Genomic DNA, 11,558 nt, shown 5'->3' with positions numbered 1-11,558 from the left:
GGGCTCAAAACCCGATTTACACTACTTATAAATGCTCATAATACATCTAATACATAATATTAATTTGAAGACTCTCTAAAGTCGATGACCTAAAGCAGATTGTGTTTAAGTAATCTGTGTTTATACCTGAAGGGTATAGACATTTTGTTGTAATCATCGAGACTCTTCACAAGTGTGTTAGTATAGTTATTAGTGATTCTGTCATAGAATCTACTGTTGTTTCTATTTTAATAGCTACTGATCTACTGATCATTATCAATTTTACAATTTTTATTTTATTTTATTAGTAATCATAGTATTATATTATTCTAATGTTTGATTTTGATTTTTAAATGCTTTTTATTATTACGAAATTATGTTCACAATACATCTTATATCTATTTTAATAGCTACTGATCTACTGATCATTTTCTATTTTACAATATTAATTTTAATTTGTTAGTAATCATAGTATTATATTATTCTAATGTTAATGTACAGCACAATAAGAAAAAGGGCTCAAAACCCGATTTACACTACTTATAAATGCTCATAATACATCTAATACATAATATTAATTGAAGACTCTCTAAAGTCGATGACCTAAAGCAGATTGTGTTTAGGTAATCTGTGTTTATACCTGAAGGGTATAGAAATTTTGTTATAATCACCGAGACTCTTCACAAGTGTGTTAGTATAGTTATTAGTGATTCTGTCATAGACTCTACTGTTTTTTTTTTTTTAAATGATTTTTATTATTAAAAAAAATATGTTCACAATACATCTTATATCTATTTTAATAGCTACTGATCTACTGATCATTTTCTATTTTACAATTTTAATTTAATTTGGTTAGTAATCACAGTATTATATTATTCTAATGTTAATCTAAAGCATAATAGGAAAAAGAGCTCAAAAACCTATTTACAATTCTTATAAATGCTCATAATACATCTAATACATAATATTAATAAAAGACTCTTTAAAGTCGATGATCTAAAGCAGATTGTGTTTAGGTAATCTGTGTTTATACCTGAAGGATATAGAAATTTTGTTGTAATCACCGAGACTCTTCACAAGTGTGTTGTATGTATGGTTATTAGTGATTCTGTCATAGAATCTACTGGTTAGTTTATTAGTAATGTCTGTAACAAACGGAATATTATTTATGGCATGCAGTTTTTTCAAGTTAGTATATATGGGTGTATTATAAATTATTTTTAGGGATTTATTTTGTATTATTTGGAGCTTGGAAAAGTTAGTATTCGAGGCGTTATTCCATACAGATGAAGCATAGGTTAATAATGGTAATATGAGCGCGCTATATAATTTTACTAAATTTAAATACATTGTAACATACATATGTATCTTATATGAATATAACACCCTGGTGCGTATTTGAACTGAGGCATTTATTAACCCTTTGAATGCTGACCAACGCCGATCGGCATTTTTCCAACAAGTCCATCAGCCTGAAATACTGAAAAAGTAAACAAGAATACTACCCGTTAAGCCTTTCCAGGTAGCATTGAAAAAAAATGCATTGAACATGGGTCGTGTAATCCGTGTCAATGTTTATAAAGACTGGTGTATACCGTAATTTCTGAATATATGTATAACCATAGCAAAATTTCTAGATGAAAACCCCTAACTGTATTTAGATTGTAGCTTGGAATTTAGATTATGAGGATTACATTTTAATAACAATGAAGACGATGGAATTATGCATGTATGTAGTTTTGGAAAAATACATTCATTAATAGAATTATTTTATTTAGTTTATATTGTTGCAAGATATATTTTATAAACGTATATACATATGTTGTATATAAAGACATAGTTTACATAATTTTTTTATTTAGTGATGAATTTCTATTTTATTGAAAGTTTTAATAAAAATAACAAGTTAAATGATATCATGATATGTTTAAGAAATTATTGAGTCAAAGTTTCAAGGCGATTTTTTATTTTTATTTAAAATAAAAATAAATATACAATATAGGTCTATTTCAAACCCAATAAATGAATATATTACAAAAAAAAGCAAACTTTAAGGTTACTCTTTCTTTATTCCTAGCATAGACGCTTTGCTAATTTGCGACAGTACAATGGAAAACGTCAACGCAAAATAAACTGAAACAATAAAAATGTCATAATAAAATGTCATTAAAAGCAGCCCTACATTAAAAAATAAATTTAGTTATACAATATAATTTAAAATAATTACATGCACTGATGATCCCGATAGCTATCGAAAAATAAATCAACTCTCCATTGAAGAGAAGTCCGATCACGTAACCAAAACCAGGTACCAAAATAACGATGTTCCAAAATATCATATTCAGAAGAGAACTCAATCGACGTTCCATTTTGAATGGCTGAATCTTTTTCATACCGGAAGTAGCAAAAAAGTCACCCGTTTTAGAGAAGGACTCTTGCATTTTATCCTGTCAAAATATCAAATGTTTAGTTATTTATTAAAAAAAAAATGAGCCAAGTTTACATAAAAGTCCAATACAAACACTCACTTTCTCAACATAAAGATCGTGCAACCATTTAGAAGCTCCTTCTTCAGTCTCTGGGACATCTTCGATTGGTATCCTTTTGATGTACCAATCGAAATGATTTTTCCTTTCATACCCTGCAAACTTGTGAAGAAACCTTTCGTTCTTGGCGTGAGATGATGTTTCAGTATTGGTAAACCATTTTTTTGGCATACTTCTGTGAAACTGCGTGTTTTTGTGGTGAAAATCTTGTAGGTACCCTCGGCAAACAACAGCATCTAAAATTTAATTCAATACCACATATTTATTAAAAATTACACTGTTCGACACGAAAAATGGTTCAGAAACGAGATATGACTATTCTTATATAGATCTATGCCCAGTAAACACGAATATGGTAATAAAAAATGTTGATTGGCTCGAGATTCGGAGATACATGTGTTTTTTAATACGCGCGATATATCTTGGTGTTGTTCGGTTTATGTCTCAAAATCTGTCAATTTCCTGTTCAAAATGAATATTGGAATCTATATTCGGGTATTTTATCTTTCATTTGTAGTACTTTTCAGCTTTCAAATCTCTCTAAGTAGTCGTCCAGTTCAAATCAAAAGTCAAAAGTGCGTATTTTCACTTGGGATTTTTTCCCACTGTTAATACTATTTTATATTGAGTATTTTCTATTGAAACATGTTTATTAGGATAGTATTCTGGCCACACAATTTTTTTTTCGTTTAAAAACGGTTAATTGGAAGTGTGCTGAATTTTAAATCGGTAAAATTTCGAGCTAAAAACTCGTATTACTAATTACTCGTATTCACACGAATCTGAATTGAATTTGATCTGATTTAAAAAACACGTATATCTCTGAATCTCGAGCCAATCGACATTTTTTTTATTACCAGATTCGTGTTCACTGGCCATAGATCTATAAGAAAAGTCATATCTCGTCTCTGAACCAAGAAAAAAGTCATCATTTGTCGAATAGTGTAATAGCTCCGACTTTTATTGTGATCAAGCGCTTCGAAATTAAATTTAAAAAAACTGTAAACTTTGTATTATCTCGCAGACAATTCATCGTACCAAAGTCGAGATCTGATATGTCTATGAAAGATAATTGAAATTCATCTCCTTTGAGAGATGAATTTCTTATCGAGATGATTAGTCATCCGTAGACTTTGTCTAAACGCGATATTATCATCCGATAAGCTACTAGACGGTATTCAAAATTTTATGATAGAAGAATAATATGATATTTTACGTTTATTTGTAATGGTTGTGGAGCAACGCCCTTGGTTGATTGTATCAATTATAAATGTCAAGCACGGATGTTTGGTATACCTTTATTTGTGTTATAATTGTGTGATTGACAGATCAATTAGATGTAACTATCTTCTTGATATGCCCAGGTTTGCTACCAATTATTCATCGAACTCAGTCATGTCAAGATTGTACAAGACTGGGTAATGAGTTTCATATAAGACCATTTCTGATGAAGACCACCACTCAAATAAGAACACTAGTTCTGAAATGTTTAACAAAATAATATAACAAATTTGTATCTACATATGTACACTATTGATCATGTATTTTGTTAACACGATTAATACTTACGACAGTAAAATGTATAACCGACATAATAATTAATTCTTCTAGATAAATTTTTATTTATTCTTCTTAAAGTAAAATATAAGATTCCTTGTATTATACTCATCAACGTTCCTGATATAAAATTGGTTATAACAATACATAATTGAGCGACAGTCCACTGCTTGATTGTTTTGAATTCCATCTTCTTTTACTTATGATCAAATCAATTCATTAAGATTTATTATCACCTGAAAACATGACGACAAATTTTAATTAAAATGAAAGATAGCAAAAATAGAATAATAAAATATAGTAACATTAATATAGAAACAGAATTTAATCTATAATAGCATTTTTAAAACATTCTGCTCATCCCTCAATGCATTAAAAAAAATTATATTACTTATTTTATTCATCTTACCATGGTAGCATTATACATATATAAATTTAATTTAAAAAAATATTTAAAATATTTAATTTCAAAAATATATTATACTAGCTGTATTACCCGGCTTCGCTCGGTATTTGTAAAATAAACCGCTTAAACATGGCTAATCTAATAGTAAACATTTTATTAAATTTATTTGAATAGTTTTATTTTATATAAATTTATTTGAATACTCATTTGTTTTTTTTATTAAATTGACTATCACGAACAAACAAACATATATAGTAAGTCTCTTACAAAAAATTATATGTACTCCCCCGGTGTCTGCACCCCCTAGGGCTCCGCCCTCGGCGCCTCCTTGAGCATTTGCCGTCTAGGGCTACGCCCCCTGCACCTCCTGAAACTTTGCCGTCTAGGGCTCCGCCCTCGGTGCCTCCCTGAACCTTTGCCATCTAGGGCTACGCCCTCAGCGCCCCATTTGTTTTTTTTATTAAATTGACTGCCACGAACAAACAAACATATATAGTAAGTCTCTTATAAAAAAAATATATGTACACCCATGCATCTGCGCCCCCTAGGGTTTCGCCCTCGGCGCCTACGCCCCCGGTAACTTCAAATTCTTTGATTCGGAAAAAAGTGAATTATTTGTTCGATGACGTCACGGATTTCTACGAACGAAGTACATACATACATACTTTTAAAAAAATATTCACCTACAGCACACTATATTTATATATATATATAGTAATATAGTATATATATAAATATGTATGTATGTATATATATATATATATATATATATATATATATATATATATATGTATATATGTATATGTGTATGTATATATATATGTGTAGGTGTGTATGTATGTATATGTATATATGTGTATTTTTATATTTATGAATGTATGTATCTGTATTTGTGTATACGTGTAAGAATTTGTGTATATATGGATGGTATACATATATGTTTATATAATTGTCTTTGGCCAGGAAGGTGCATTGGGTTTACCTGTTAGGCCTTCTTGGTGTAAATTAAATGAAAAAAATAAAAAAATAAAAAATAAAATAAATAAAATAAAATGTACTATAATAGAAAATGAATCGTTTTGAAAAAAATCATCATCGAATCTAAAGTGCCAGCTCAATTGATGTCGTAGTAATTAAAATTGGCACTTTTCAAAAATATTTCGCCCACGGCGCATTTTATATTAAAAAAATATTTGATTTAAATAAAATTTCACTTGATTGTTTATGAAATTAAATAATAAATAGTAGCCATTATAATATTGACCATTATTTATTTAAGGTTCAGTCTCCCTAAGGCAATTTTTCAAACTTGAAATTTAAATTTTGACCACGTTTGCTCAAAAATATACCATTTTTGATTCGATTACCTATTATAAAGTTAACACTTCAAAACTCTACATTTAAGTTTACATAGTTAACCATCGTTAAGTTTCAGTTTAAGTTCAAATTAGCTCACTTGCTTTACATAAGTTCTAGTGTTTTCACTTATCCAAAACATATCCTACTATGTATATATTATGTACATATTTCTAATTGAACATATAAAATGCATTTATAGCATGCTGTCGCATTCTTACAATGCGTTGTAACATTGTAAAGAAGTAAAATAATTTCTTTATTTTTTCTATTTTTTTCTTATTCAACTATATAATATTATTACAATATAATTCAATGCAAGGTCTTTAATAATATTACTGTAAATTTTGCTATCCATAACATGACGTTGACAATTACTTTTATCGTCTAAAAAATATAAATCTCCGATATAAAATATATACGTATTCCATAAGCAAATTAATAATATCAACCACTCACTTATTTTATATTAAAATTTTATTAATCTCAATATTTCAAAATACGAAACACGAACTCAAAACAAAAAATAAAAGTCAAATTTTACCGATCGCTATACGCACGTAAAATGTTGTATTTCTTGACCAAAATGCTATGCGGAACTGAAACGAAATGTAATTGACCATCGCGGGTCGAGTGGGGGGTGAATGCGATATTATTTACATTTTACGTAAGTCTCAGGCTAGATTAGTTCGACTATTGTAATAAATTGTGATTGTATGCACATACATACATATCAGGTATAGTGATAGATATTCTTTATCTAAAACTAATCTGTCAAAAAAACACGCCTCTTTTTCTGACACACCTCTACATTGAATAAAAGATTTGTACGTTAGCATCCTGCTGGTTGTTCGTTGTGTGGAGCAGCTTTTTTTATGGGAACAATTTAAGCGTCCATTTCATAAAATAAATGTGCGTTTAAAAAAAATTTGTACATTAAAAATAGTTTCTGTACATTACAAAAAATTTGTGTTCATTTCTAAATGACGAGTACAGATTGCATTAGAAACTTTGCTTTGATCATTGAAAAAAATATTTGCTACTTAAAAATCGGATGAAATGTGCATTAAAATGATAGATGAACTGAGTTATCGGCAACGTCGCGAATACCAAAACTGACAACAACGAACGCTTCTCTCTACTGGATTATTTATATTTGTATGTACATAATAAGTCTCTTATAAAAAATTATATGTACTCCCCCGGTGTCTGCGCCCCCTAGGGCTCCACCTTCGGCACCTCCTTGAGCATTTGCCGTCTAGGGCTACGCCCTCTGCGCACCCCTGAACCTTTGCCGTCTAGGGATGCACCCTCTGCGCCATCCTGAACCTTTGCGTCTAGGGCTACGCCCCCTGCGCCCCGACGACGTCACGTATCTACGAAAAAACGAACGAAGGATACATACATACATACATATATACAAAGTCTCTTTTCAAATTATATATTAGATATAATATATCAAACTTTTTTTTCGTACAAGGCACTATTACATTAAAATTCATTCAATTTTCAATATTTGTATAATTTTTGACGAAAACTATATGAATTTTTAGATTAAATAACGGTTTCCGGTAACTTTTGATTTATAACAACGCGTTCCCAGAAACTCGTGGAAACCATTAGGGTGACACCACTGCCGGTAATCCGTAAACAAAAGTAAAACACTTTTGACAATTCACTGCAACGTTGCCACTTTTGTACTATTCTAATGCTAAAATCTATTTTTTCGAATGATTGTTTTATATTTTTTTGACTGCAACGTTGCCACTCTTTGTATATATTCCAATGCTAAACTCCAATTTTACGAATTATCGTTTCATAGTTTTTAATGGTCACTTCATAATGCCAAAATATTTTATTCGATGCACAACACGAGATTATTTAATGCACAAACATTTTTATTAAGATACAAAATATTTTTCTCAATGTGCAGTTAAATCGCAGCCTTTTTATAACTAGCCTCTTCTTATTTCGCTTTACATTTTTTCGTCTGATTTTTTTATTCACTATCAATTATCATGTCCTAAGGTAGGGTCGTCAGATTTCATGCAAGTCATACCGGAACACCCCTCTACCCCCCCCCCCCCCCAAAAGAAATCAGATCTTTGACTTTTCTATCGATATATTTTCAATCGAAGTGATAATATTTAGAATATCTATAATTGATTTTTTTCCCTTCTATTTTTAATATATGTATGTAAATGAAAAGTGCTACAATTACAATGAAGAAAGCAAAGACAGACTTCACTGAGAAGTTTTTGGTGCTTTTTCTTCAGCTAAAAAAAAAGCTTTTAAAGCTTCAAATAGCTTTAGAGTGCGTTCTATTGCAGGTATTAGTGATAGCCACCTAGTTTTTGAATGTGAGAGTAGATTTTTATATTCAATATTAGCAAAATCACAGAAATCTTTTAGTCTTTCTGTTATGACAGTGTCTATTCCGCGTCTGCGTGTGATGAATCATTCTAAGTGTGAGAAAATTATCGATTCAAGATAAATTGATTGATGCCTGATACAAATTTTTTGTCTCTCTTCTACACATAGTTCTCCAAAAAGTATAAAGCAGAGACAAATAGTTCATTGTTGAATATTGCTGCAGTGTTTACTAGACTGTCTGTTCCAGACATCGACTTTTTGTTTATAGTTTATGTTAACTCTGAGTTAAAAACTTCTGCAGGAATTTAATTATAGGCGTTTAAACAATTAAAATCTTATATCGCCATATCAAGGCGAACAGGTTGAAGATACGGGACGAACGCTTATTAAACGTCAGGGAGATTTACTTTCCGCGTGTTTAAAACGCGTTGTATACGCTATTTTATCTCCAACGTAATGGCAGACGATACATTAACGTGTATTGATGACCAAAATGAGCAATATGGCAAAGTATGAAAACGATCGGATAAGAGATAAAAATGACCACTGACACGAAAGCCATGTGAAACGTAAAGGAGGTATGTAAAAAGTAGTAAACCGGTACATTTGGGCGTGCCGAGAGATTTGTTCGGGACACCGGGACACGACACTTCAAACTGGTGACAATCCCGATCAATCGGGACGCCTGACAACCCTACCTAAGGTCGATCTCAATCCACACGGTTTCGAACTACACACTATGCGGAACCACTGTACCGTGCAAATCGAATCTCGTCTGTATTTCTACCAAAATATAATTATATACATTTATAAAAATCTATTTAAATGATAGTATACTGTATTTGAAATAGGTTTACGTACAGTTTCCGTAGTGTAGTGGTTATCACGTGTGCTTCACACGCACAAGGTCCCCGGTTCGATCCCGGGCGGAAACATTTTAAATTTTATTTTTAAATATTGTTTTTATATAAATAATATATAATATTTATATACAACCCACCTCATTTTGTAACAATTTTATCTCGTATGTACATAAGATAGATACATGTATATCAAAACCGTTTGCATCGGCATCGTATCGAAGCATAAAACTAATATTTGGATCGTGTATTATATTTTTGTAATGTTTGTGTATATATGTACGTACATAGATGCAATACGTATAGTAAAAAAATCATCGGAAATCAATTTTTTTGGTTAAACCAAATATAGCCAAACTGATAACGACAATTTATCGCATGTGAGATAAGTTTTTATATTCTTTCACATGACATCAGTGCATTTTCAATATATTGCTTTTGTAAGTTTTAACCAGGGCTGTGAAGTCGGAGTCGTAATTTAAATAATTTAATTTAAAATTTAAAAAATCAAACGACTCCGACTCCTCTATAATTATTTTCTTTAATTTATTTATTTATTTAATTAACATTTTGGACCATTGTGGCATTACAGGAAGAACTTAATGCGCCACAATGGCCTACATAATAAAATAAAATAAGAGGGAGAAACAAAAAATAAAAAATTAATAGAAATTAATAACAAAAAGCAAAATTAATACTATTACGGTATGCGTCATACAAAATCTCCAATTTTATTGAATTAATTCCAGTAATAAATTTAAATTTAATATATTTTTTATAAAAATTGTGATTTTAAATTACATTGTAAATAAAATCGTTGAATTGTAGGTATTTTCATGTTTTGTGGCCAAAACCGATTGTCCCCTCCGTCTCATACTTTTTTATTCTCATTTTTCACATCGATTTATGTGTGTATGAAATTCATACGGGTTTGGTGCAAACGATCGACAAGCGCCAGACAGACTGAACCACAGATTAACTGGATGGCTGCTTTAAACGCAATTCTCGACTTCACGAATGATGGATTGCACATCAGATGACGAGTAACCTTTCGATGTGCACAGATGCAATTATTAAAATGGTAATTATTAAAATTGAGTTGGATCTTTCTGGCGAGTTTAATAAGGCAAAATTCGGAACTAAAGTAACAGAAGCACAGAACGTATACAGGGTAGGTATGTCGGAACTTTGGATAGATTTCGCTTAGTGTAAGTGCGAGCAGTGCGCACGCATAAGGTACACGTGTCGTTAATCTGTGGTTCAGTCTGTCTGGCGCTTGTCGATCGTTTGCACCGCATCGAATTCATACACATACACTATTACTTTTTATTTATACCTATTTCATCTTAAAATATAATTTCGAAAGAGACTTTGTATGTTTTTTTCTTTCGTAAAATCCATGACGTCATTGAAAAAGTGAATATTCAAATAAATTTAAATAAAACTTAACTATTCAAATAAATTTAATAAAATGTTTACTATTAGATTAGCCATGTTTAAACGGTTTATATTACAAATACCGAGCGAAGCCGGCTAAAAACACTAGTTACCAATAATTCAACAAATTGAGCTTCATGTCTTTTTTAATGATTTTTTTTAATTCCTTTAATTTTCTATATTTTGAAAATTGCTATTATTTTTATTACTAACAATTTTATATATTGGCTAGAAAAGTTCATTCGGAGTTTGAAGTCGGATCGTAAAATAAAATCGAAGTCGACTCCACATGGTTTTAACTTTAATTTCAAATAACGTATCAATTGCTATTCAAAACCACCTGAAATATTACCCCTATTTATATCCCACTGCCTTTTTACAAGGTATGCTAGACTTTGACTCACTATCTTCGAGAATAATTATTGCCATTTCCAAATATTTCTTTGGAGTATTAAAGGAAATAATTGACAACCCTTCAATTTTATAGGAATTTTAATTTTCGGCGCCTGAATGCGGTAGAGCTTTGCGTCATCATTTACTTTTCCAACCTATTCCTGCGAAAACGTCTGTTTTCAATAACTCGTCTCTTGTAAGGGCTATCCGGTTCCTTACTGTGATAGATGAACATTTCTACCTGTTCATTGTCATGTTGATGAGCTGGTCAGTTTCATAAGATTCAACACTAGTCTATTTGAATGAGATGAATGATTGGTAATTTTTATTATTCTTTTCTTTGTTATTTTTTGTAAGACTGGTGTGACACTTTGGGGGCAACCTTTTAGGTCACATTGGTCATGTTATTGTTATTATTATAATAAAATAATAAATAAATAAATATTCGTACATTTTCAAACGCACTAATAATATGCTAAGATAAAGTAAATGATACAAACCGGGTCTGATTGTCGCTTTGTTGATAGACAACCATTAAATAATTATTTAACATTAAAAATTAAATATAATTTTTAAATGGGTCTACCCCAAAGGAACGAATTAGAAATGCACGAAAAACCAAATATCGGAAGGCAAAGATCGAAAATCGAA

The 11,558-nt window shown here is 30.6% G+C and overlaps 1 protein-coding gene and 1 non-coding gene across 2 annotated transcripts in view; both read left to right on the top strand.

Annotated features, from left to right (window-relative positions):
- LOC143920594 (5-hydroxytryptamine receptor-like) overlaps window positions 1-11,558 on the top strand; it is a 176,138-nt gene that overhangs the window by 148,546 nt on the left and 16,034 nt on the right. The window lies entirely within an intron of this gene.
- On the top strand, window positions 9,080-9,152 carry TRNAV-CAC (transfer RNA valine (anticodon CAC)). The gene has a single exon. It is a non-coding gene; the product is annotated as a tRNA-Val (tRNA).

Source organism: Arctopsyche grandis, chromosome 12, assembly GCF_051622035.1.
Source record: "Arctopsyche grandis isolate Sample6627 chromosome 12, ASM5162203v2, whole genome shotgun sequence".
Taxonomy (NCBI): domain Eukaryota; kingdom Metazoa; phylum Arthropoda; class Insecta; order Trichoptera; family Hydropsychidae; genus Arctopsyche; species Arctopsyche grandis.
The sequence above is the reverse complement of the archived record's forward strand: the minus strand, read 5'-3'. Positions and strand labels throughout refer to the sequence as shown.